At 43.3% G+C, this 25,272-nt stretch overlaps 1 protein-coding gene across 1 annotated transcript in view; it reads right to left on the bottom strand.

The window, feature by feature from the left end:
* The window catches only part of HS6ST2 (heparan sulfate 6-O-sulfotransferase 2), a 945,195-nt gene that overhangs the window by 2,886 nt on the left and 917,037 nt on the right, over nucleotides 1–25,272 (bottom strand). The gene's annotated exons all lie outside the window — the stretch shown is intronic.

Raw genomic sequence — 25,272 nt, 5'->3', positions numbered from 1 at the left:
ATAAATCACTGAATGGGAAATTCGAGAGGGCGTCCTAAGTGCAGAACTTGAAAGAAAGGGAAACCAGACTTGCTTTCCTGCACTTTATTATTGAACATGAACATGCATTCCCCAATCCAGCAATGCCCTTGAAGATTACCTAGTCAGTGACATTTCCTGTCTTCATTTTTATCAGTTAGTGTACAGAATAAAATATGATCTTTGAAAAACGAACAACTTCTTTTCAATTCTATACTAGAAGATTTTAAAAAAGTCGCTATGAAAAATAAGGCATTGCTGCAAATAAGTGCCTCACATTTTTAAAAGCTGAGAATTAGAAAACCAGTATACCCCAGTGGTAAGCGTACCTATTTGTGATCACTTGGTACTAACTTTTATTTTCTGATGATGTTTCATAAGTTCTATCCTTAGAAAATATAAACTGCTTTGAAATCAAATGAAAAAAGGTGCAAGCTCTCTGGAGTAGGTGAAAACAGATTATGATTGTCCAATGTGCATACAGAAAAGGCTTACAGGTGACCAATGGATAAAGAATGATGAAGGGGAGGCATTTGACGTCATCAGTGAAGGCTGTGCACTCCTTACAAGTTCTTCTTGATAAGTAATGCCACTGCAGAATGTGGAACAAGATGCCCACCATTCAAGCACGAGCCTAAGAGGGTGGCAAAAGTGGGAACGTCACTAGATGGGTACAAAAAAGAGGCCCTATCACCCCACTAAACTTAGCAGCAGATAGATCCAATGTTTGCCTTTCCCTAATCTGCTCATGGATAAAGATGGTGGTGGAGATGTGACTGGAGATAGTTAACTTTCTCCACCTGTAGATAATTTGGGTCCGATAGTGGAGGATGATAGCGAATGCTAGACACGAAAATTGATAGATCTAAAAATAAGTTGAGAATGGTATCTCACATTCTCATGTAAGCTTACATCCGGTTTCTTTGTTTGTTGGCGGTCGATTCAAATTTTACTTTCATGCTACCAGGACCTCTAGTTATCATTCATTTAACACCACGGATATACAAGATATGTTTGTAATCTCAACCTTGCACATTTTGGCTCCTGGGATACCATTCTCAACTTATTTTTAGATCTATCAATTTTCGTGTCTAGCATTCGCTATCATCCTCCACTATCGGACCCAAATTATCTACAGGTGGAGAAAGTTAACTATCTCCAGTTACATCTCCACCACCATCTTTATCTCCCTTTTGAAGTGAAATAATACTGTGGAGATACTATTAGAATTTACAATTCCAATTAGAATTGCTTACATCATCTCTTTTGAACCTAAACATCGCAAGATAACTCATATGACTCAATTGTGTCAACTTTAAGATTGTGTTATTAAGAAAGGGGGTGAGGGGGGCGCGGTGGCCCCACACAGTCACAGCTGTCACACATAGGTCCTATGGACCTATTTGCCTGTAGGGGGGGTGGGACAGTCAGGGCGGGGATACAGAGGGGGCAAGAGGGGGAGAGGGGTGAGGAACAGCAAACACTTTGGAAGTATTGCAGAGGAAAAAAGGAAGCAACCCGGAAGATAAGGACCAGTAGAACAGGGAAAACTTATGAGTTTTATATGGCTGTTAGCCCACTATGTATAAGCAATGAGTTGTGCAATGGTATAATTAATACTGACCTACTTAAAAATCCAGGATGAGTACTCGGATAATGACATGGAATGTCTGTGGACTAAATGACAAATTGAAGAGGCAGAAGGTGGCTATCTTGATTAAGAGTCTCAGGCTAGATTTTCTAATACTGCAAGAGACACATATCCAAGTGTCTGAAATTCAACTATTTGAGCAATTAGGCCTTACTGTTTTAGCGTATTCGAGACAGGGGGCCAGGAATAGGGGGGTGGCTGTAATGGCAAGACAAAGAGATATCACTACCAGGAAAAAATGGGAGGACGGTTGGGGGAGATGGGCTCTGATAGAATGTTTGGTAGGAGAGCAATGGGTAACTCTTGGATCTATATACGGTTCTACAGGGGACGATGCGGAAATCTTTGAACAGATCGATATTGAGTTGGCAACCTGGGCTCCATATGTAGTAATAGGAGGGGATTTTAACATCAATGGTGCTGGTGGACTAGGCTTGGGGTTAGGACCTCCAGTTAAATATAAAGGAAGGAAGAAAAGAGTGTTTCAAGCAGTTTGTTCTTTAGCTAGGAATAATGGGCTTCTGGATGTCTGGGATACTCTTAAGCCGGGAGAAGATGGGTATACATATTATTCAGCACCACACAAAGTAAGTGCAAGATTAGATTACTTTTTGATCAGCAGTCAGGGCATTGATGGTGCATTTATTGAGAGACTACCAAGATTACTGGCGGATCATAATCCTTTAATTGTTACCTTAAAGGGATTGGGAGTGGTAAGGGGGGCTTCAGTGTGGACTTTTGAAAGAGCACTGCTGGAAGATGAGGCATATATCCAACATATGAAGAGGTGGATAATAGAATTCCTGACAATTAATAGAGACACAGCAACTGTAGGGATGGTATGGGACTGCTTCAAGGCAGGGGTAAGGGGTGAGACTATTAGTTTTGGAGCTAGGAGAAGGAAGCATGAGAAAGAGAGAAGTGAAGCCTTAAAGACGGAGATACTTTTAGCAGAGGAAGAAGTGAGTAAGAGTCCAGTTACTGCCAATGGCAATGGAGATGCCCTAAATCCTGCCCTTATGAAGTTATCAAAACTACGAATGGAAGCAGAAGAAAATATAACTGTGAAGGCAGCAAAACAATATGTGGCTAATAGGGAAAATTGTTATGAATTGAGTGAACGCGTTGGTAAATTGTTAGCAATCAGAGCAAGACAAAAAGTATCGTTTGGGGAGATAAAAGCTATAAAAGATAGTTCAGGAAAGATTGTAACAAGCGTGCAACAAATTAGAGAGGTTTTTAGGAAATTCTATACGAATTTATACCAAGAAAACGACGTAAAAGATCCTGAAGAGATAGCAGCTTACTTGAATAACTATGAAGGGTCTGAGCTGGATGAATCAGAAAAAAAGAGGTTAGATAACCCATTAGATCAACAGGAGATAAGAAGTGCTTTGAAGAATCTTCCATCTGGCAAAGCGGCTGGACCGGATAAGATTCCGCTAGAATTTTATAAGGTGTTTTGGGAGGAGCTAGGGGAGGATATGGTACGTATTATGGAACAAGCACAGATGGGATTGTCAATACCAAACTCTTGGTCTGGGGCAGAAATAGTTGTTATTTTAAAGAAAGGAAAGATACCCACAGATCCGGGATCGTATAGACCAATTACGTTGATGAATACCGACACAAAGATCTACTCAAAAGCACTGGCAATAAGATTCGCCAACGTAATAACACCATTAGTCACTATTAGTCAGCACGGCTTTATACCTGGACGAGGAACTACGCATCACACACGAAAATTAATAACACTTATGGATAAAATGGAGGTTACTGGGGAACCATTTTCGGTTTTATTGCTAGATGCTGAGAAAGCATTCGACCGTGTATCATGGGTGTATTTGTGGAGTGTGCTAGAAAGGATGGGCTTTGGAAATGGGTTCCTCACGGCAATAAAGACCTTGTATAGAGACCCAGTGGCTACGATAAGAATAAACTTGGGAACAACTGATCAAGTGAAAATGAATAGGGGTACTATGCAGGGATGTCCGTACTCCCCGCTACTTTTTGCTATATATTTGGATCCACTAATACGCAGAATGGAAGCAAACGGGAGTATACCCCCAGTTGCCACACCTAGGGGGGATTGTAAGATACTTGCTTATGCCGATGACGTGGCTGTCGTAACACCAACACCCACAGAGGCTATTAGATACGTGGAGCTGGAGGCTATAAAGTTTGGAAAAGTGTCAGGATATTCCTTAAACACTGGGAAAACACAAATAATAAAAAATAGTAAAGCAGTATGTCAAGATTCACGAGTGGTCCACACAGGAACATATTTGGGTATAATCATCACTGCAGAATTAGAAAAATTAGTAGAGCTGAATATAAATCCTATTATAAAAAAGGTGGGAAAAGACCTAGATAGACTTGATAATCTACACCTTACAATAGTTGGCAGAGTAAACATCATAAAAATGTTAATATTACCGAAATTTTTATATTTGTTCAGGACAATTCCGTTATGGTTTGACAACCTATGGTTTAAAAAGATTGAAGGAATGATTAATAGATTTATCTGGTCTAAAGGTAAAACTAGGAGAGCAGCTAGGTATATGGTATTACCAAGGGAGAGAGGAGGATGGGCATTACCGGACTTGAAATCTTATTATTGGGCTGCAGCCTTACAATATATGGTTGGATTAATAGGGGGAGCAGAAGCGGAAGGAGAAGATGATTTAGGTTCATTAGCGATATATGGTCTATTGATGGGGGAAGAAGTTAAAAATATATTTTTGAAACACTTTGACACAGCTTACTTTAAAAGAACGCGATTTAAGACTATTTGGGAAGCGCATAATATTTGGAAGGCCTTTACTAAAAAATATGGATTGGGGAAAATTAATAGATATACAAGAATAAAAGACAATACAGCATTTCCTGAAGATATATTTTCAGATTTAGTGTATATAGAGTGGCACCGGAAGGGGATATTAAAAGTGGGGGACTTGATGGCACCACAGGGGATGAAACAATTTGTGCAATTGCAGGAGAAATACGATTTGGCAACAAGACATTTTTTTAAATACTTACAAGTAAGAAGTTATTTGCAAAACAAAAGGGGGGGAACGAGTGGGTTTGAGAAAAATCATATACTAGAGGCAATACATAATGGAGTAAACTGCACTATTAAAAGTTTTTATGCGGAGCTAATCGAATCAAAACCGGATGATATGGTTAAGTGGGGGGAAAGTTGGTTGGCAAAGCTGGATATAGAGCAGGATTGTTTTAAAATGTCAGTAGAACTAGGAAATAATATACTGTGTTCTGCATCTCTGCAGGCTCAGCATTATACAACCATATATCGGTTATATTATACTCCAGCAAAACTTGCACAATGGGGGGCTACTACTGGTATAAATTGCCCCAGATGTAGAAGTCTAGAGGCGGATGTGATCCTCATTTTTGCAACATGTCCATGTCTATCGACAGTATTGAATGACATAGAAATGTTTCTTCAAAGGGCATTGAAATTAACTGTCAGTTTATCACCTACGATTGTATTATTGGGAATAGATTCGGGCAGTGAGCATGGAGAGGGGAAATATTTCATCTTTGTTGCTATGGCAGTGTTTAGATTATGTATTGCCTCAGTTTGGCTTGACCAGACAGCACCAGTGTTTCACCAATGGTTAGCTAAGGTTCTAAGTATATATAGTCTGGAAAAAGCAATATATTCAAGAAAAGGAAGGAATGGGAGGAAGCTAGGATTGAAAATATGGGAGCCAATATCAAAATGGAAGGAAGAAGCATAATGTATACAATGTACATAATGTATATAAGGTTGTAAAGTTTATTGGGTTATGAGAGAGGGTCACAAGGGCTCTAAATGTTAAGAAGAAATAATGTGCTGTATGATTTATTACTATGCAATAGAAGAAGAAGAAGAAGTACAATGTATATACTGTATATATGATAAATACGGCTTGTAAAAAATATTAGGGCAGGAGGTAGGAATTTCAGGAGTCTTATTCGCAATAATGTGTCATGTGTTGTTTATACGTTAAGTTCACATATTATTTCTAATTTTTTCCGGGCGGAAATATGATTGAACTGATTTTGTAAACTGTTCCTCACCCCCTCCCGGCACAGGGGGGGGAAAATACAATGTAAAAAGCTGTTAATAAAAAGATTTAAAAAAAAAAAAGAACCTAAACATCGCAAGATAACTCATATGACTCAATTGTGTCAACTTTAAGATTTGAAGAATCTCTTTTTCGACTGATTCATTATATCCGCCACATTCAAACCAGAATCATTAATTATCTGAAGCCTAGTAAGTATCCCCCAAACAATAGACGGTCACATGAAGAAGGCTCAAGAGCCGAAACGCGCATAGTGGTGTCTACCGCTTTGCCTTCAACACTTTACACCAGTTTCATGTCTATTGATTATGCATTTTCTCTTATGTAATTTCGTATTGTTTGTTATTCAATTTTAATTAAATATCTATAACAAAAAACAATTTTTCAAAAATTAAAAAAAACAAAATAACAAACCAAAGAAAAAAAGTTATCAAAGTCTATATTTATATACAGAACGAATAATAAAACTATATCAGAAATATTTAAGGCTTTATGGCTTAACATACAGTTGGACTTTATACATCAAATATATATTTGACATACAATACTTTTTGTTTCACTTTAGAAAATAGTAAAATAATTTGTTCCATCCAATTTGTCACTTGGCTATAGACCTTTCCCAACCATACTCTTTCCCTATGTATAGCAAGTGCAATGATACTATATAGGGGTCCCCTTTTTCCAAATACTCCTATTGCCAGTCTACAGTCAGACCGTACTTTTCTATAAAATAGATGCTTTTAGGAAATGCTAAACTCTGCACAAGTGTATTAATAGTTTGACCGTAAAGTGACTTTCTTAGATGCTGTCATATCTATAGAATGTACTGTATTTAAAAAATGTAACTTATAAAATGTACCATATTCTTCAGCTACATATTGTTGATAAACTAGAACTGAACTTCCTTCTTAGTCATATGTTCCTATTATATTGAATAGAAAACTTTTAACAATAAATACATTCCTGTAAGAGATTGACTGCTATTGCCTCAATGTGATCTGAGAGTAAATGTTGAAGGGGCAGATTTACAAGCCCCTTGCACCTCTTTTGCGCCGCCGTTGCGTCACTTTTGTGATGCAGCGGCAGCGCAAAAGATGCGCCATGGTGCGGGGTATTTACAACGTGACGCATCTGGGAGATGCGTCACGTTGTAAAGCCCTGCGCCTTAAGGAGGCGTTCCTGTGCAGGGGGGGGGGGGGCGTTCCGGCGCAGGAACACCTCCTAAAAGTGGCTGAGTGAAATCTACAAGATTTCACTCAGTCACTTTTAGGCCAATGCTGACGCATCTCTGCCGTTTTTGCCCCATGGTGCGCCGCATTGTAAATGCGGCGCACCATGGGTGGCGGAGGCATGGCGCACAATAACTGGCGCATCCCTGCTAATTTGCAGGGATGCGCCAGTAATTGTAAATATGTCCCATAGTCTTTAGCATGGTTCGTTGTTCCTCAGTGAAACATTTAACAAGTGATAGACTGAATATTGCCGTGTTCTTCCCTGGGAACCAAGGCTAGCTTGTCCCAGTTATACAAATGTTAGCAGGAGATAATACTTTTCCGATAACAGATCATGAGATTCACATGCTTGCCGTGCGAAAGGAAGAACAAAATCACTTACAGATGTAGAGGGGACCCCAGAACAGAAGAAAAGCACAATTGACTGATTATGAAAAATTAATTAAACAGAAACATTCAACTTAGGGGTACGTTGTTATTTAATCACAAAGTACTACCAGACATATTCAGTACAAAGCAAGAGTTCATAAGTTCACAAATAATCGTGCCCAACGGGTAATGGGTAGGGGAGTGAAAGTGGTAGGAAAATAGTGCAAGGTAGGCAACGTGGAACAAGTCAAGCGAACTTATTCAGAAATAATAAACAATATTCAAAAATGGCTCTGTGCGAGAGCCAAACAAAGGTACAATCAAAGATCATGTAATTCAGATGACCAGACTTCTAGAGAAAGCAGTATAATTTGTGCTTGGGACAGAAGTTAGCAAAAGAGACGGTAGTCTACGTTTCGACCCAGAAGCGCGTAGGGTAAGTTATATTTCAAACCTAAAGCATGCTCAACAAACCAGAGCACTTTGCCATCTTGTCAGCACCACACCAAGCCGGACACCCAAAAGAGCCATGAACCCTCAGACAACAGCATCCCACATGCTGGGTCTCATGGGCCACTGAGGCCCATAAGACAAGGCTAGGTGACGACACCACACACAACCTAGTACAATGTTTTGACAACAATTAATGCATGTGAGTAGAAGACAAACACCTGTTAAGGATCACATTCTTCCCCCTCCTGTAAAACCTACGGCTGGGTAATCCATAAAAGTAACTACTAACTTTATTTCACCAAAATTACAACGAGACTTAAAATTCACAAATGCAAGCAGAAAATCCTACATCTTTATCTAGCGGGTTCTGCAGTGGGTTTTGTCAGCTCACTGCTTGAATATGCATTTAGAGATAAACGAAACTAAATCCTGCTCAGACCACAGGTCACAGCATTCTGGGATATGTCTGACTGTGAATCTACAACAGAGCGAACGTGCTTTAGATGCCTGTACTAAACTGTATCAGTGCTTAATTTGCCAGTGGTTTCCGCGGCTCGGTGCCGGCACTTAATTGTCAACACTGGCACTTACAACAGCCTGCCACATGGTTGCGTTGCCTAATTTAGTCTTGAGCACTACAACAGTCGTTTAGTAATTCAATCTACATTGAAAATGAAAAAAACTGCTTTTAATATGGAACCCTACTAACAGAGGCTTTAGCCTCTGCTTATAAGGTGCACCTCCTTTATTAATCATGTCTAGCATCTGGCACCTGAGTGCTTACAACCACTTCAGCAAAGAGAATACTTTATAAATGTTCATTTATATACCCAGACGGTATTTAAATTCGTTAGTGAGCACCTAGTGAAAAAGCAGCGAAGCGCTGTACATGTTCCAAAACAAGCATACAGTCAATGTGAGAGGAAGCTGGGTTATGGATGTTTAATGCACATTGATTCAGCGTTCTTTACAGAAGTGCAAATTCAAATCTTTCCTAAATTGGAGCATCGTTGGGTCAGCTCTGATGGATATGGGGATGTTGTTCCAGACCCTGAGTGCATAGATGGAAAAGGCCTGCTGTTGTTTTTTTTCCCCTCTTTAACTCTTCTCAGTGATCTAATGGTGTCCTGGCTGTGGGTGTACTGAGAACCGCCAGAGATGGTAAGCTTCTCTGTGTGCTTAACTTCAGGATAAAATGCTAAAGAACCGAGCCAGGGGCCATAATCCCCAATACTTTGGCCAAGATTAGAAAGAGTGAAAAAATGGAAACCAAATTTAACAAAGACACTGACTCTAAAGGCCTGATTTATAAAGTGATGGGTTAGTTCGTCACAACTGTGATGGTTAGCCCATCAATCAATCAATCAATCATGACACTTGTATAGCGCACTACTCACCCGGAAGGGTCTCAAGGCGCTTGGGGGGGGGGGGGGGGGTCTGCTACTGCTCGAACAGGCAGGTCTTGAGTTGTCTCCTGAAGGCGAGATGGTCCTGGGTCAGCCGAAGGTGGATGGGGAGGGAGTTCCATGTCTTGGCCGCTAGGTAGGAGAAGGATCTGCCTCCGGCGGTAGCTCTTTGGATGCGTGGTACGGCGGCGAGGGCGAGGCTAGTGGACCGCAGCTGTCGGGTGGGCGAGTAGAAGGCCAGGCAGTCGTTGAGGTACTTGGGGCCCACGTCGTAGAGAGACTTGTGTGCGTGGGTGAGGAGCCTGAACGTGATCCTCTTGTTGACGGGGAGCCAGTGCAGGTTCCTCAGGTGGCCAGAGATGTGGCTGCGTCGGGGGATGTCCAGGATGAGTCGGGCGGATGCGTTCTGGATGCGTTGGAGCCTTTTCTGTTTCTTGGCTGTGGTTCCGGCGTAGAGGGTGTTTCCGTAGTCCAATCGGCTGGTGACGAGGACCTGGGTCACCGTCTTCCTGGTTTCGGTTGGGATCCATCGGAAGATCTTGCGAAGCATTCGTAGGGTGTGAAAGCATGATGAGGAGACGGCGTTGACTTGTCTGGTCATCGAGAGGGAGGAGCCCAGGATGAAGCCCAGGTTGCGTGCGTGGTCAGTTGGCTTGGGAGCGGTGCCCACGCCTGGGGGCCACCAGGAGTCATCCCAGGCGGAGGGTGATGGTCCCAGGATGAGGACTTCCGTCTTGTCTGAGTTCAGTTTCAGGCGGTTGTCCTTCATCCACTCGGCGACGTCTTTCATCCCTTCGTGTAGGCTGGTTCTGGCGGTGTCGGGGTCTCTAGTGAGGGAGAGGATCAGCTGGGTGTCGTTGGCGTAGGAGATGATGTTGAGGTTGTGTTGGCGTGCGATGGCAACAAGAGGTCGCATGTAGACGTTGAAGAGGGTGGGGCTGAGTGATGAGCCTTGCGGAACGCCGCAGATGACTTCAGTGGCCTCGGATCGAAACGGGGGGAGGCGGACTCTCTGTGTTCTTCCGGCGAGGAACGAGACGATCCACTCCGGTGCCTTCTCTTGGATGCCGATGTTTCTGAGGCGCTGGATTAGGGTGCGGTGGCAGACAGTGTCGAAAGCTGCAGAGAGGTCCAGGAGGATGAGTGCCACTGTTTCCCCATTGTCGAGCAGGGCTCGGATGTCGTCGGTGGCTGCGATGAGGGCGGTCTCGGTGCTGTGGTTGGCTCTGAAACCGGACTGCGAGGGGTCGAGGGATCCGTTCGTCTCGAGGAAGGCGGCAAGCTGTCTGTTGACGATCTTCCTGATGACTTTGGCAGAGAAAGGGAGGAGCGAGATGGGGCGGAAGTTCTTGAGGTCGGTGGGGTCCGCTGTAGGTTTCTTCAGTAGGGCGCTGAGCTCGGCGTGCTTCCAGCTCTCCGGGAAGGTGGCAGTGACGAAGGAGGTGTTGATGACGTCTCGGAGATAGGGTGCAATGGTGGAGTCGGCCTTGTTGAAAACGTGGTGTGGGCAGGGGTCAGTCGGAGATCCGGAGTGGATGGTGTTCATTGTGTGGACTGTGTCTTCGGTGGTCACCGTGGTCCAGGTGCGGATGGTGGCGGTGGGGGGCCACCATATTACAAGTGCCATAGGATATAATGGAATTGTAATAGGCAGATGGGATATCCAGTACGTTTGTGACAGAATTATATGTGCGACAAACTCTAAATCAGGCTTTAAGTACCGTAAAGGCTCATATTGGTCGGATGAAGCCACCGCTGGTTCGGGACATCTGGGGAGGAACATCCCAACCTGCCTAGCATGCCTCTGCCAGATAAGTGAGTGAATGACAGACTTCAAGGAAATCATTCTCTTTAACAAGATTCATCATCAGGACAGAAAGAGTAAAATAGAGAAAAAGCATCTTGTTCCCAGGCTGTGGGTCTCTATATTTCGCATGTAAGGAACATTTCTAAAGATCAACAGTAGTTTCCAGCACCCAGCTTCTGTGATGTCCTTGCAACAAGAGTATTAGTTTGAATGTCTAGAAACTCAGTGTTCAGGTCTATGGCCAATGCTACAATTGGTGCTATAGTAATGAGCTAATGTGTTTGCCTGTTCTCTCAAGATGTAATCACCCTCATTAAGTAAGGACTGTGACGAGGAAGAGAGGTGCTTTCCTAACTCAATGTTAACTGCTCAAATACAAGACAGTTAAATGGGAAACAGCTATTATCACGCATGCAACATTTTGACCGCGTCTATGCCTTTATCAACCAGGCCTTTAAAACGAGGTTTTCGTGTCAAAGGCATACGTTGTAAAAATGTAGGTTATAAATGCATGCATGGCAATGACGCATGCGTTATATTAACGGTGTTGAAAAGGCATGCGTGCTTCCGTCTTACAACCGAGTTACATCTATCCTCACCTCGCAATTTATCACAAAAAAACGGAAAATCCAATACGTGCACGCTATTTTCATTTTTTTCACAAAGCTATACAATGATAATTCATTGCTTTGGCAGCTCCTTTATGCAAGTTAGAGCATTCGAGGAGGCACTTTCTGAACATACCGCTAGATGTCACAGTTTCTCACCGAATAGGTTACCATTTATAAAATTCCATGGAACTACAGGTGCACCATTGTGTAGATCGCAGTATGGATTGTAATATAGTGTAAATGCCTTTATATAGCGCTGTAATTACCCCTGACATGGCTATGAAGCACGTTATGCCGTATGTGGAAAAGGTTGCTTTTCAGACAGCAACTGGCTTTTTAAAAAGACCAGAAGAGGGCCAGGAGGCGTGCGAACACAAATCACATTGCAATACTAGATAGAGAGAGATCGGCGGATATAAAAATTGCTGTATCAAACGTAAAGGCTGTTCCATTGTTGCCGATTATACTAGTGTGAATAAAATGTTCTTTGTAATCCTCTGCATAATTCAAAGTACTGAACTTGAAATGGCCCCTATCAGCTTGAGGATCAAAGAGAATGCAAATCCATCTCTGTGTGTGTTTGCTCTGCTAGACATGTGCGTGCCTCAGACTGTTAATTTTGCATCACTAATACCTTTTAAACTTACATTTACCGTAGCTTTGTTATTTGCCACAGTGTGATGTAGCATAATAATGCGGAGTTGGAGCTCTGCAGTGAAGGAATAATAATAATCTTTATTGCACAATTATTTCAAATCACTGCAGTGAAAGACCACAGCTGGGAATTTGTACAAAGCCCCGTGCCTAGGACAAGAAGCCTGTCACGCGCACACATGAGTGCTGTCAATCACGGTCTGCAGAGGCTCAGCTCCTCGGGGGCCCCACTGTCCAATCAGTGAATCTCAAACTGTTTCTCAGCATAGCACTTGTTCTGCCTTCTGGGATATGTGCGTTTCCTTGACTGAAATCTGGGATTCAAAGGCATATTTTTTACGTGTTGACGGAAGCGCAAGTGCTGTGAATCCCATACCTGGTGACAGAATCCCAAGGGTGTCCCTCTGGGGTATGCGAGGAACGATGGGACGAACAATAATCATAACTCAAATCTCATGTTCTTGCAGAACCCTACCCACCCGTTTCCACTATCCCTGAGACTCTCGCAAGCAGCCGTGCCCGCTCTCGGAGCCCTCCTCCTTTTTTTATAAATCTGCCCCTGTTACCCCCAGCCTGCTAGACCTCACGGAGGACGAAGTTCTAAACCTCCTCACTAGCTACGAATCTGCCCTGGATAATTACGAACACGCCATCCGCACGGTCGTAACCAACTCCAACAGACCAACCACCCTCCACAGCATCTACCGATCTAACCTCCGGGTCACTGAACTTCTGGCCGATCCCACAGACTCTTGTGAATACCTTGCACTTTCCATAGGCAGCAACAGCACTCAACTGTGCAAACTGCACATCTTTTACCACCCCCCAGGCAAAAATGACGCTTTCACCCACCACCTCATGGAAATAATCACAGCCAAGGTCTCCCCCAACTCTAAAGACATCTTCCACTGTGACTTCAACGTGCACTGGAACGACCCGCAGATCAGTGCCATTAGAGACTTCCTAGACTTCCTAGCTGACCAAGCTCTCACCCAAGCGTGCACGCTCCCTACTCACTCGAGAGGCACCACCCTTGCTGGATCATCGCCAAGGAATCAGAGGTGAAGCTTATCTCTATGGACCCATGCGATTGGTCTGACCACCATGCTATCACCTTCCTCCTACCTGGTACCCACAAGACATGGGCTCCACAACCCGTGATTCCCAAACGGTGGGTTTGAGACACCAAGAACATTGATCTTGGGAAACTGGCTGCTCGCTGTGAGACTGACCTCCCGCCCATATCAATATGGTCAACAACCTCACTGAACACTATTTCCAGACTATATCCCACATTATTGATGTCCTTGCTCCACTAAAATTAAAAAGAACCCAAATCAAATACAGAAACCCCTGGTTCAACGGATCCCTCAACAATGAGAGCAGAAACCTCTGACAGACAGAACGAAACTGGAAACAGCACCCATCAGCAGCCCATCTAAAACTTCTCCACCAGGCCAGAAATACCTACAATAGGAAAATCCCCAATTCAAAAAAAGAATTTTTCAGAACAGAATTGGACAACGCCAAGAACAGACCTCGCAAGCTATTCAAATTGGTCAAACACCAATCTAACAAACTGGCAAAAACCTCACAAGAAACCCCTAAATTCCAGGTCTCAGGCGAAGAATTCTCCTCCTTCTTTAGTGGCAAAATTGCTGCCCTAGAAAATGAACTCAGATCCGCCACTCACTCCCAAACCACTGAGGCTCGGCCTCCTCCTTCAGTGCTACCTGCCCAGACCCCACCCAAAAACCAAGCACACTGGCCCAGCTTCAAAATATATGACGAACAGTCCATCTCAAAAATACTATCCTCCCGGAACCCAAATAATGACTTTAATGATTCTCTCCCCTCCAATTGCCAAGCCGCCGCCTCTCAGGCTATCATGCCATCTTGGACTGCAATCATCAACACATCCCTCGGCAGGGATCGATACCTGCCTCTCTCAAGCCGGACAAGTCGTCCCCATCTTAAAAAAACCTACGTTGGACCCTACCTACCCCGACAACTACAGGCCTATATCCAATATCCCTTTCCTAGCTAAAGTCCTGGAGAAATGTGTGCAACAACAGTTGAGCGAAGGTATCACTAACTTTCACTTGCTAGATGATTTCCAATCCAGGTTCAGGCCTGTACACAGCACCAAAACCACCCTCCTCCACCTCGTGGATGAAGCCTTCCAAGCCCTTGACCAAGGCAAAACATGTTTCCTAATCCTCCTAGACTTTTTCTTGGCCTTCGATACGGTCAACCATGAAAAACTTCTCAATATCAGGATGGGATTGGATGGCGCTGTTCTTAAATGGTTTGGATCCTTCCTCCAGAATCGCTCGCAGAGAGTACTAGTTAATGGTAGCTTATCCGCCTCCACCACGATAACGGTTGGAGTCACCCAAGGATCAAACTTGTCCCCTACCCTCTTCAATCTTTACCTCGAGCCACTTGCGGAAGTACTATGCACTGCCAACATTGCCTAACGGTGCATCTGCCAGGGCAGCTGACTTTGGAGCACAGGGTTTACAGTTCAAACCCCGGCTCTGGAGGCAGCTCAGCTCAGCACCATGGGACTCTGGGCAATAGCTCACTTAATTTCCACAATGGCCCCCAGCGCCTTGAGACCTGTAAGGTGAGTAGGTCGCGCTTTACAAATACGGATTTAAATTTACATTTTATCATATGTATGCGGACGACGCCCAGATCTACATCAAAATCTAATCTCTTGCGGACATTATCTGCCTGAATGAGGTCTTGAAGTTTACAGTCCATTGGCGTTCCTCCAATCAGCTTAAACTCAACGAAAAAAAAACCTGAATTTCTTCTAATCTCCCCACCCAAAACCCACCCGGACACTCAGGAATTGATTAAGACTAGCACAGCTTTAAACTGCACTCCTACCTTAGTAGACTCTGCCAAATCCCTTGGAATAACCCTCGACTGCAACTTGAACATGCATGGCCATATCAACTTGATGGCCAAAACAGCCAGATTTCACCTAAACTACTTAAGAAACCTAAAACCTTTCTTTGACACCTCCGACCTGAAAATGGCATTCCAGGCACTAGTCATCCTGAGACTACAATATGAATGCTCAACCCGCGCAGGCCTCCCAAGATTTCTTTGGCCCCTTTGAAAGCCTGCCTCAGCGCAGCAGCCAGACTCCTAACTGGCTCTAAGAAGTTTGACCGCATCCCTCCACACCTAAAAGCTCCGAACTGGCTTCCTCTCTAAGCCAGAATCCACCTGAAGCTGGCGTGCATCACTCACAGGGCCTTACATGCTAATTCCCCTGCATTTCTCACCCAGAAACGTGTGGTATCCGGAGGAGCCAGAAACTACGGGTCTGCGAATAAACCCCTGCTCCAACCAGCATGCTTGCGTAAAAAAAAAATTTACAATCGGGCTTTCTCTGGAGCCACTCCAAGAATATGGAACTCTCCCCCACCCTCCATTAGAAGACTTTGGTCGCTGGCTCGCTTTAAAAAGGAGGCCAAAACCTTCCTTATGGGTAAATTCCTCACCCAACGCCTGCAATGCATTCATTTCAGTGACTTTGTTCTACCTCCTACCACAGTCTCTCCATGGTTCCTTGACTTGGTACCTACCCGGCACCTATGGACTTCCCACCCGTGTTTTTGAGAGTGCCTGTCTCCTGTATATGTAACTATCTGTTTTGTTATAAACCCAAATAAATTCACCCCTCCCATGTATTTTGTATATCACTTGTCAATCCTGTAAAGCGCTCTGATACCCTCACGGGCCTGGTTCACGCTCTATAAAAACCCTAAATAAATACATTATTTATTTTTATAGCACTATGATGTCTCAGTGCTCTTAATAAAATATGTTACTATTACCCAAGTTAATGGTAAACGGTTTAACAACGCTGAGGAAGGAAAGGCGGAGTTCTCTTTGTTTGGATTGCCATCATGCTATAAAAAATTCTTTGATAATAAGGCGCTTGCTTCTCAGATCTAAGAATATGTCCTACACTAAATGTATACAGAAGACCCATGAGGCGTGCGCAGTTGCACAACTTGCTATCGACTAATGGCAGCAAATATAGGATAAGTTCGGTTGGCAAATTCCATTCTGAATGTCGCTGCACAATAGGTTACACACAGTAAGGAAACAATAGAACTTCTATTTTTCGAAAATCAATTTATTTTGATAGAAATTCAGAAAACCACTATTTTCAAAGTTAAAAATATTGACTATCGGTTCCTTTCTCGGTCATTTTATTTCAGCACAAAATCATTTTATATGAATAAATACAAACATTACCATACAAAACAATGTAGTCCCCTTGCACTTCTCCTCTCAAATGCATACCACATATACCATACAGCCCAGCCAATCAACTCCTTTCTTTGCCTGACCCCATTCTACTAATCAAAACGTAATGATCTCGTACTAGATGTACACAAGGAGCAAGAAGAGGAAAAGAGTTGTTTGAACTGTGGATGAGCATGTATACCTCAGATGGTTCAAAGATTATTGGTTTTTTGGTGACAGCAAAGCTTTTTCTCACACTATAACTCAGGCTATATATAATTTCCAACTTAAATTATCCTGCTTTAGAAAACAGAGTTATTGCACAGGTTACACATACGTTTAAGTTTGTAGATGTATATAGTGCAGTGTATCACCCGCTATGGTATCCATGTGCTGTCATGGGCACATGGAGATCAAGTGATTTGCCCAGAATCACAGAATGTTGCACCCATGCTGAGACTAAAACCCGGATCCCCTTGCTTCCGAGTTGGCAGCTCTGGCCGCTGCGCCACATCCTCTCCTTTCACATTTCTAACAGTCTGAGAGGTTACGAAGCAGGGCTATCTATCAGGTTACACCATTCATATTGAATGACTGATTAAGCATAGAATATAATGACCAATCGATGTGATCTCAACCACAAAGAGAAACAACCAGTTAAGCAGCGGACTTCAGCTGCCTTTGCTCTCTCCACCCCACTTGTTGTGTTAGCTCTTTGATGGATGCTGAATCATTGATTCTTAGTTTTCATGAGTTCTGTTGAAAAGTGGATTGTTAATTGGGGTGGATATGAGTACTCCGTAAGGAATACGGTCACAACTTACCTGAGTAAAACATAGGTTCTATCATTTACAGATGCGCTCAAAACTCTGGTAGTTATGGCACAGAGCAGACAGGGTTAACTGAGCAGACAGGGTTAACTTAAACTTAAGGAAATGCTAATAAGTTTTTTGCAATAATAACAACAGTTAAAAAGTCAAAACAGACCCAATAAAAATCCAACAACCAATTTGTAAACACAAAGAAAAACTTAATTAGCAAAAAGACACTGAAACGATAAAAATTTCATTAAGGGGAGAGAAATATGTATTTTTGTTTAAATTAGGTCCTACATTATAACGTATGCCATGGAAAAGTAAATCAACAATCAGAAGTTACTGTTCACAACTAACCAGGACCTTGGAGTAATTTGGCTTACCACGATGGAATGCAAGTAAGATACACCAAGCAGGTCATCCAACTATTTGACTAATAGCAATAGCAGTATTGCTTGGCCTCCTTATCTCTGGTTTATCATATATTTTTTAAATTACAGTATTAATTAATTTCACCAACTCTGAGCAGGCGCCCAGTAAGCCCTCCTCATTTTCATAGTCCATTAGTAAATAACTTTGTGTACCACTCAAAACAATAATCCTTTCTAGGACTTTGGGGGTACGAGGTTAAGTCATTCCTGAATGTAACAATATAGCCTTATAGCTTGCTGATGGGTGCTAGACCGGTTGCTAAATCCAAGTTTTAGCCCAAGCCGCAGGCGAAATCCTATAACCAGGGAGAGGGCCTTTAATAGTCGGCATAGCCTGAGGCAGAAGGGCTATAAGGCAAATAGAACATTCCACCTACTACAAGTAGAATGTTCTAAATTTAAAATGGAGAAACATGAAGACGACAGACATTGGAATGTTGGAGCTCCGGGCTTTAACCAGCCTTTATAAGCCAGTTGTTACTCCATTGTCTTTAACGGAGCTCTCAACATTCCAGTTTTCTAATATAACATGAATACTGGCTTTGCAGTCATAAAATGAATTAAGCATAGTGGCAGAGCAATAACAATTCTTTTAGAAGAGAGAGCTGTCAGTCTGGAATCTTACAATTTAGAAGCCCGAAAACCCTCCTTTTGGGTGCCTCAAGGCTCATCGTTCAGCCCCACCCTCTTCAATGTATCCATGATCCCTCATGGCCAATGTCTTCTCTGAACATGACATCAACATCCTCTCATATGCAGACAACACAGATCCTCAAACTCTCTCTCAGACAAGACTCCCAATACAAGAAACATGTTCACCGACTGCATGACCATAGCTACTATCTGGATGAAAGCAAACTATCTCAAGCTTAACACTAACATGACGGAATTAATGATCTTCAGCAAGAACACCTCTCCATGGGACTCCAACTGGTGGCTTGCCAAATTTGGACCCACACCATGAATCTCAGAATAATCATTCAAAGCAAACTGGACATGACCATACAAGTTAATGCTGTTGCTGCATCCTGTTTCATAACTTGGAGATGCTGAGGAAGATCTTCAAATGGCTCCCAAGCAACACTAAAAAAACTTGTCCTAGTAAGTAAAAGTAGAAACTTGGACTATTGGAACACCCTCTATGCCAGGATCATCAAGCAACTCACTAGAAGACTACAAACCATCCAAAACTGGACAGCCAGACTCACCCTCAACCTCCTACGCAGAACTCACATTACAGCACACCTCAGGGAAGTACACTGGTGCCCGATATACAAACATGCTCAATTCAAACTCCGCACAAGCACAATCGAGGCACTATAGAACTCAGGCTTCCATTAACCAATCAAACACCTCCACTGTGCAGGACTCCTTCTCATGCACATCCCACGCATATACAGACCCAGATCAGGAGTACAAGCATTCTGTTATATCGCTCCTAAAGCATGGAACGACCTCCCAATCCTCATCAGAGCCTTGTCCTCTCTTCTTAAATTCCACAGGTATCTGAAGACCTAGCTGTTTTAATTAACCGACCTACCATAGGCAGGGTGAGGCGCGCACACACCTGTTCAGTGCCAGGATACCTTTGTGGGTGATAGAGCACTTTACAAATAAGCATAACTGTTAGACCTGGCATCTTTTGACATGGACTTCCGGGTCTTTTTGCTTCTGACCTCCTATTTTTGATATGTGCTGAGCTTCATTTTTGCTGGTTTTAGAAGTCTGTGCACTCTACCACTGCTGATCAATGCTAAAGTGCAAGTGCTCTATGTCTAAAGTATGGTGGTAATTGGTTTCACCATGATTGTCATATTTGATTTACTACTAAGTCCCTAGTAAAGTGCACCATATGTGCCAAGGGCCTGTGAATCAAATCCTACTAGTGGGTCGGTAGCACTTCTTGTACCACCCACATAAGTAGCTCTTTAAACCTGTTGCAGGCCTTCCACTGCAGAGCATGTATGTGCAGTTTTAAACTGCCATGTCGACCTGGCCAGTGCACCCACTGGCCAGGCCAAAATCATACCTTTTATTACACGTAAGGCATCCCTAAGGTTTACCCTAGGTAGTCCCAAGGTCAGGGTGCAGTGTATTTAAAAGGTAGAGCATGTATGTTGGTGTTTCACATTTCCTGATGGTGAAAAAACTGCTGAATTACATTTTCACCCAGCAAGGCCTATCTCTCCCATAGGTTAGCATTGGAGCATTTTACAAGTGTATCTTTCAATTGGGAGCTATTAGACAATTGGAGTATGGTGTCTCTGGACCCACATTTAAAAAAAATTTCTTTTAAGCTAAGTTGTTTTTTAAATTACAGGTCTGAAAATGCCACATTTAGAATGCTGGCCTTTTCTAGCTTAACCATTATGTGCCTCTGCCTGCCCATAGAATAAATGTCTGGGTTGGATGACAGTTGGACTTTGTGAATTCACTCTAGACAGTCGTACACACAGGGAGCTAAGGTGTGCCCTGCATATCCTGATGGCCCATTGCCAGCCCAAAAGGTGTTCCTGAGCTTGAGTGTTGGGAGTTGTTGACACTTGCACATGAATAGGGCTGTGTCTGTCACCTCAAAAAGCAGGCTCCACCCCCTGTAATGTGTCTGGAGTCAGGGCAAGGTATTGTGCACTACAGACTTTTCTTTGAAGTTTGCCTTCTTCAAAGGCTTAAATGGGTATAAGTATTGGACCTCTGACACTATATACTCAGAACATATTTGGATTGAGGACCTTCTGTCAGGTAGAAGAGATGTGTTGCTGTCAGGAGAGACTACTACTTTGCTATTTGCTTTGCTGTGTTGACCTGCTGCTTGTTGCTTCTGTCCAGGGAATGAAAGTACTGAACTTTGCTTTCTACATCCTGCTTTTCAAGTCTCACCAAGGGCTTGAGTTGAGGTTGCCTCCAGTTGGAAGTCCCAGGGCCATCATTGACTTCATCTGCCAACAGCCAGGCTCCTCTGATGAGAGCCATGCTCTGCCCAGTGGGGCCACATTTCAGTTCTGGGCCCTTGGAAGTGAGTTCTGGTGTGAAAAGAAGAAAACCCCACATCGACTTCAAGCGTCACTTTGAAATCAGCGTACCCCTGCAAGAATCGCCCCATCGCTGCTCCCTGTACCGAAGCTGTGGTTCCCGCTCGACAAGTGCGTGATGTACTGTCTGCTGTTTACAACGCAAGCTCTGCTATTGCCACAGGGCCCAAAGCATGACCGCTGCATGAGTTTCAAACACCACATCACCAACACCTGTGACGTACCGCTCCAGCTCCAATGCAGCATCTGTGGTTCAATATCAACGCTGCAAGAATCAATGCACTGCGGTGTGACATTGATGCACCATTAACACCATGTGGCCTTCTGGAACTGAGTTATCATACTCGCAGTCGACACCTCACCTCTCCTTCACCTTGCATCGTCACTGGGTGTTAGCGGCTCAACGACCCTACACCAGCTCCAAGAACCAACGCACCCCTTACTACAAGCAATGCATTACCTCCTTTGTGAAACACACCCTCACTGAGTGCCAATGTGCCAAAGAGCTGCTTAGCAGTAAGGAACCAAAGCATCACCTGCTTTAATGGCACATCACCTTCGCTGCACCACGAATTGTCTGATTTTTGATTCATTGAAGGTACTTTGTCCTGGTCAAGAACAAACCAATGATTTCTAAGAGATAAGAATTTATTTAACCTTGAAATTTTGTATCTATACTTGTATATGTTGGATTGCTGTACTTGATCTTGTTTCATTTAGATACATATCGGCCATTTTTCTAAACTGGTGTAGAGTGATTGTTGTGCTGTTTTCACTGTGTTACTGTGTGTGTACAAACTGTACACATTTCCTCTGAGGATAAGCCTGACAGCTCTGGCCAAGCTACCACGGGTATGAGCATGGGTTCTTCTTAGCGTGTACCTTATTTACCATGACTAAAGTGAGGGCCCCTACTTGGACAGAGTGCCAACGAATGCCAAATAGAGATGCTATTTCTAACAATAACATTACAATGTACACTGTGCAGTGACACACCCTCCAGCAACTCCCAATGTCACTATGTCGCAGTGTCACTGGTGGTTTTAAAGGTGCAAAGGTGTGGTATCATGGAGGTAAAAGTAAAACATGCATAGATTTCTAGTAGTTAAAATGCCCCTTAGTGCTTCAACTGTGCTTCCAAGTACTTCAGGTGGTTTGGCATTGGAAAATAGAGCACTCATTTATCAATTCTGAGAGGTCCTTAGTGTCCCAAATCTTTGCAGTTTACCTTAAAATATCGCTACTAAGCAAAGGAGATGGCTCACAACACCTAAGAAGTTTTACTCTTTGTGCGTCGGTTGGTTTGTAGGCATTGGTGCTGCTGGTAATTACTTTAGCAGATGTTGATGGTAAAATTCTTTGGAGTCCACACAGACTGCAGGGTTTGCAATGTATGGTCTGCAATGGAAGCACCCCATATGGCACCTCCACAGCTCGATGAATATCCAGAGCCCTTCATTTCACGGGTTCACCTCCCTTACTCTCTTCAGCCGCCTCTTCATGTCCATCAAAGCTGCAGTGTTTGATACAAACAGCATCCTCTGCTGCTTGTCATCTATTACCCCTCAACAAGGTCCTATAGACCTCCCGCTCTCCTGCTCCATTGCACGGTCTCCTAGCTCCCCAAGAGAGTTTGGTAAGCACAGTAGGGTAGGATCAGGCAGCGATCGCTCGCACACATAGGGAAAAAGCACAAACACCGCCATGGAGGAGGAGGAGGAGGAGGAGGAGGAGGACTGTGTCTAGCATCATGGTCCACATATCAGTGCTACAACCAAAACAAGTATATTAACTTCATAGATGCTATTAAACATTCCTCCCCAGTGCTGCGCTGTCCATTGGAACTAGTGCTGAATGGACGTCCAATGGTCGTGCGCAGCACTGGGGAGGTAGTGCTGCCGTCGGCCAATGCACCGAGGCAGCACTTAAGGGGTTAAGGAAACCAAACTGCAACGTACTGCTGATTAATAAACAAGGGCTGGCCGACCGAGTTTCCAGAACATGGGGCATGTTGGCATCAGTGTACTCTTGCAACACAGAGTTAAAGCTTGGAAAGCAGAAGTTCACAGACAATAATACAAAAATAGGTCTTCACTGAACTGTGATGGATTTGTGGAAAGGTCCCTGCAAGAGGGGTGGAAGAAGAGAAAGCTGGCACAAAGAATTGCTGACAAACCCTAGTGGAATAAAGCATCAATATTTCTGAGTTAATGAATGTTAAACTGGCGACTATATATGGTATATAGGGTATTAAGCAGGTGTGTTTCTGCTTCTTTACTCATAGTAGTCACAATTGGCAGCTAGCGAGCGGATGTTGCTCTCCTTGTCAGGTGCATGCTGGTGATGTTTGTTTATGTGTATGTAAAAGATGCTCAGAAAAAGGATGTCTGTCTGGATTGTTCCTCTTTATGGTGGAAGCACACACTATAAGTAGTGATTCAAGTTTCAAGATTGTGATAGACACCACAGAATATTTTCTACAGTTCATTCCAGAGTCGTCAAGTGGCTCCATCTCATGAGGTTCACCATCATTCATTCCGGGCCTTTTAGTCAATAGCACTCTGCATTCTAAGGTTTGAGACATTCAAAGGAGTTTGACATTATCATTATAAATATGAACCTGTAAGGTTCAATACCATATGTATCAAAATATTTTATAATACTAATTACGCACAATTTGCCTCCTAAATGCAACAGTTTTGAAGGTGGAATCTCTACCAACCAATTTACTTCAAGCAAACTCATATTTCGAGGTATTTATCTTAAAAACGTCTTTTTAACTGTGTTAATACATTTATGACTCGGTCTCCAAAGGATGACTCATTTTTGGGTTTCACAAGCACTCCTCTAAAGTAATCTCTTAAGTACATTAGACTTGATAAAAGACTGGGATAGGTGCAGTGAATAGGATCCATATTGCTCTATCTATGTTATTTTATGGGGACCTCTCCCCACTTTAAGTTATCATTTGCATATTTTGCAGTAACAGAGTATCAGCACCCTGAGCCTCTACTCAGCAGTGGCAACTCACACCCCACCCACCACCTTGCTGAGGTCTGAAAACATTTTCGCCATCAATCTCACCAACCCAATGCTTATGTCAGTGGCGATTGACTGCTGATGTATACTGCGCATCACACACCAAAGAGGCTTTTTGGCGCTATCTAAAAGCCAGACTCAGAATCAGTTCCGGATTACCAAACAGGCAAAATAGTCACGGCCTATAGGCCCGCTTCTTTTAGGGGCCCCGCTACAACGGATCAAAATAATATTGATTTGATCTTGAAAGAAAATTACAATCAAGCTTTCTTTAAATATCATTTCCAAAAGGTAGAATTTTTTTTAGCAACTCAAAGAAACTAAAACTTTACATTAAAGACTCTATAGAGAAAATACAGTATTGATGTAATGTACCCATTGACAACTTAAAGTGCATAAACCAGGGACTTCAGATTCACATAACAGTTTGTCTCTTAAAAGCTCTTTTTCTGACAGCTGTCAGTTTGTAAAGGGTTTCATTCGGCACTGCTGAGAAATTAGGGACAGTGGGCTTTTGGGCTACTTAATTAAGGAGTCGACGGCTCACCTGAACGTGAGGTGTTGGGAATCTGTCCCCCGAAAAGGGAGCTAAAGGGAATCTGGCGCTGGAAACCAACATGAGTGGAAGCCACTTTGTGCTTCACTTTAGAAATTTGCAGTAGGGAGTGGAGACTAACACCATCAGACATAAGTCTGCATCCAAGCCTGCTAATATAGTTTAGTGAGAGTGTTACAGGCATGGCGCAGTCACACAATATTTGAAATATGTGTTCAATTCAACCCCACAAATATGAAAACAGTCACAATCTGTACTATAGCATCAGCAGAGTACCAAGCAGGATACGTTTGGTGTGGGGAGGGGGAGTGGTGTGGTGTGTGTGTGTTTAGTAACAGTCACATATCTCTGGTAGCAGAAAAAGATGAAGGGCCAGTAAGTTAACACTCGTCGCTGACATCTGCAGTGATCTGAAGGTCACACATTCCAATCCCAGCAAGACAGGCTCAGACTTAAATCTATGCAAGAGCAGAACATTGAGTACCAATAACATGGGCAATAGTAACATCTGGCAATTACAGCACATAGAAACGACAGTTGTATATTTAGCGCTATAAAACACATACTCTTCTTAGTACTCTTCGAGTATGAACAATTCACATCAAAGGCTAGCAGGGTGGGTAATGCAAGAGGCTGCGTCAAAAAAGAATGAAACGATGCACATTCCTGGGCAGAAGAACAGCCGGGGCAGTATAGCGAGTCTGCAAACTCAACCCTAGGGCCATATGTGGGAGCTATGAGGTTAGGTATGAAACGACTGATAGGAAAACATCTGGCCAGATTCCCCAAGTGCAGGCCAACCATCATTTACAAAAGCAAAATCTGATACAAC

The sequence above is a fragment of the Lissotriton vulgaris genome, chromosome 4_1, assembly GCF_964263255.1.
Source record: "Lissotriton vulgaris chromosome 4_1, aLisVul1.2, whole genome shotgun sequence".
In the NCBI taxonomy this organism is placed as follows: domain Eukaryota; kingdom Metazoa; phylum Chordata; class Amphibia; order Caudata; family Salamandridae; genus Lissotriton; species Lissotriton vulgaris.
Note: the sequence above shows the minus strand (reverse complement) of the source record. Positions and strands in the feature narration are given on the sequence as shown.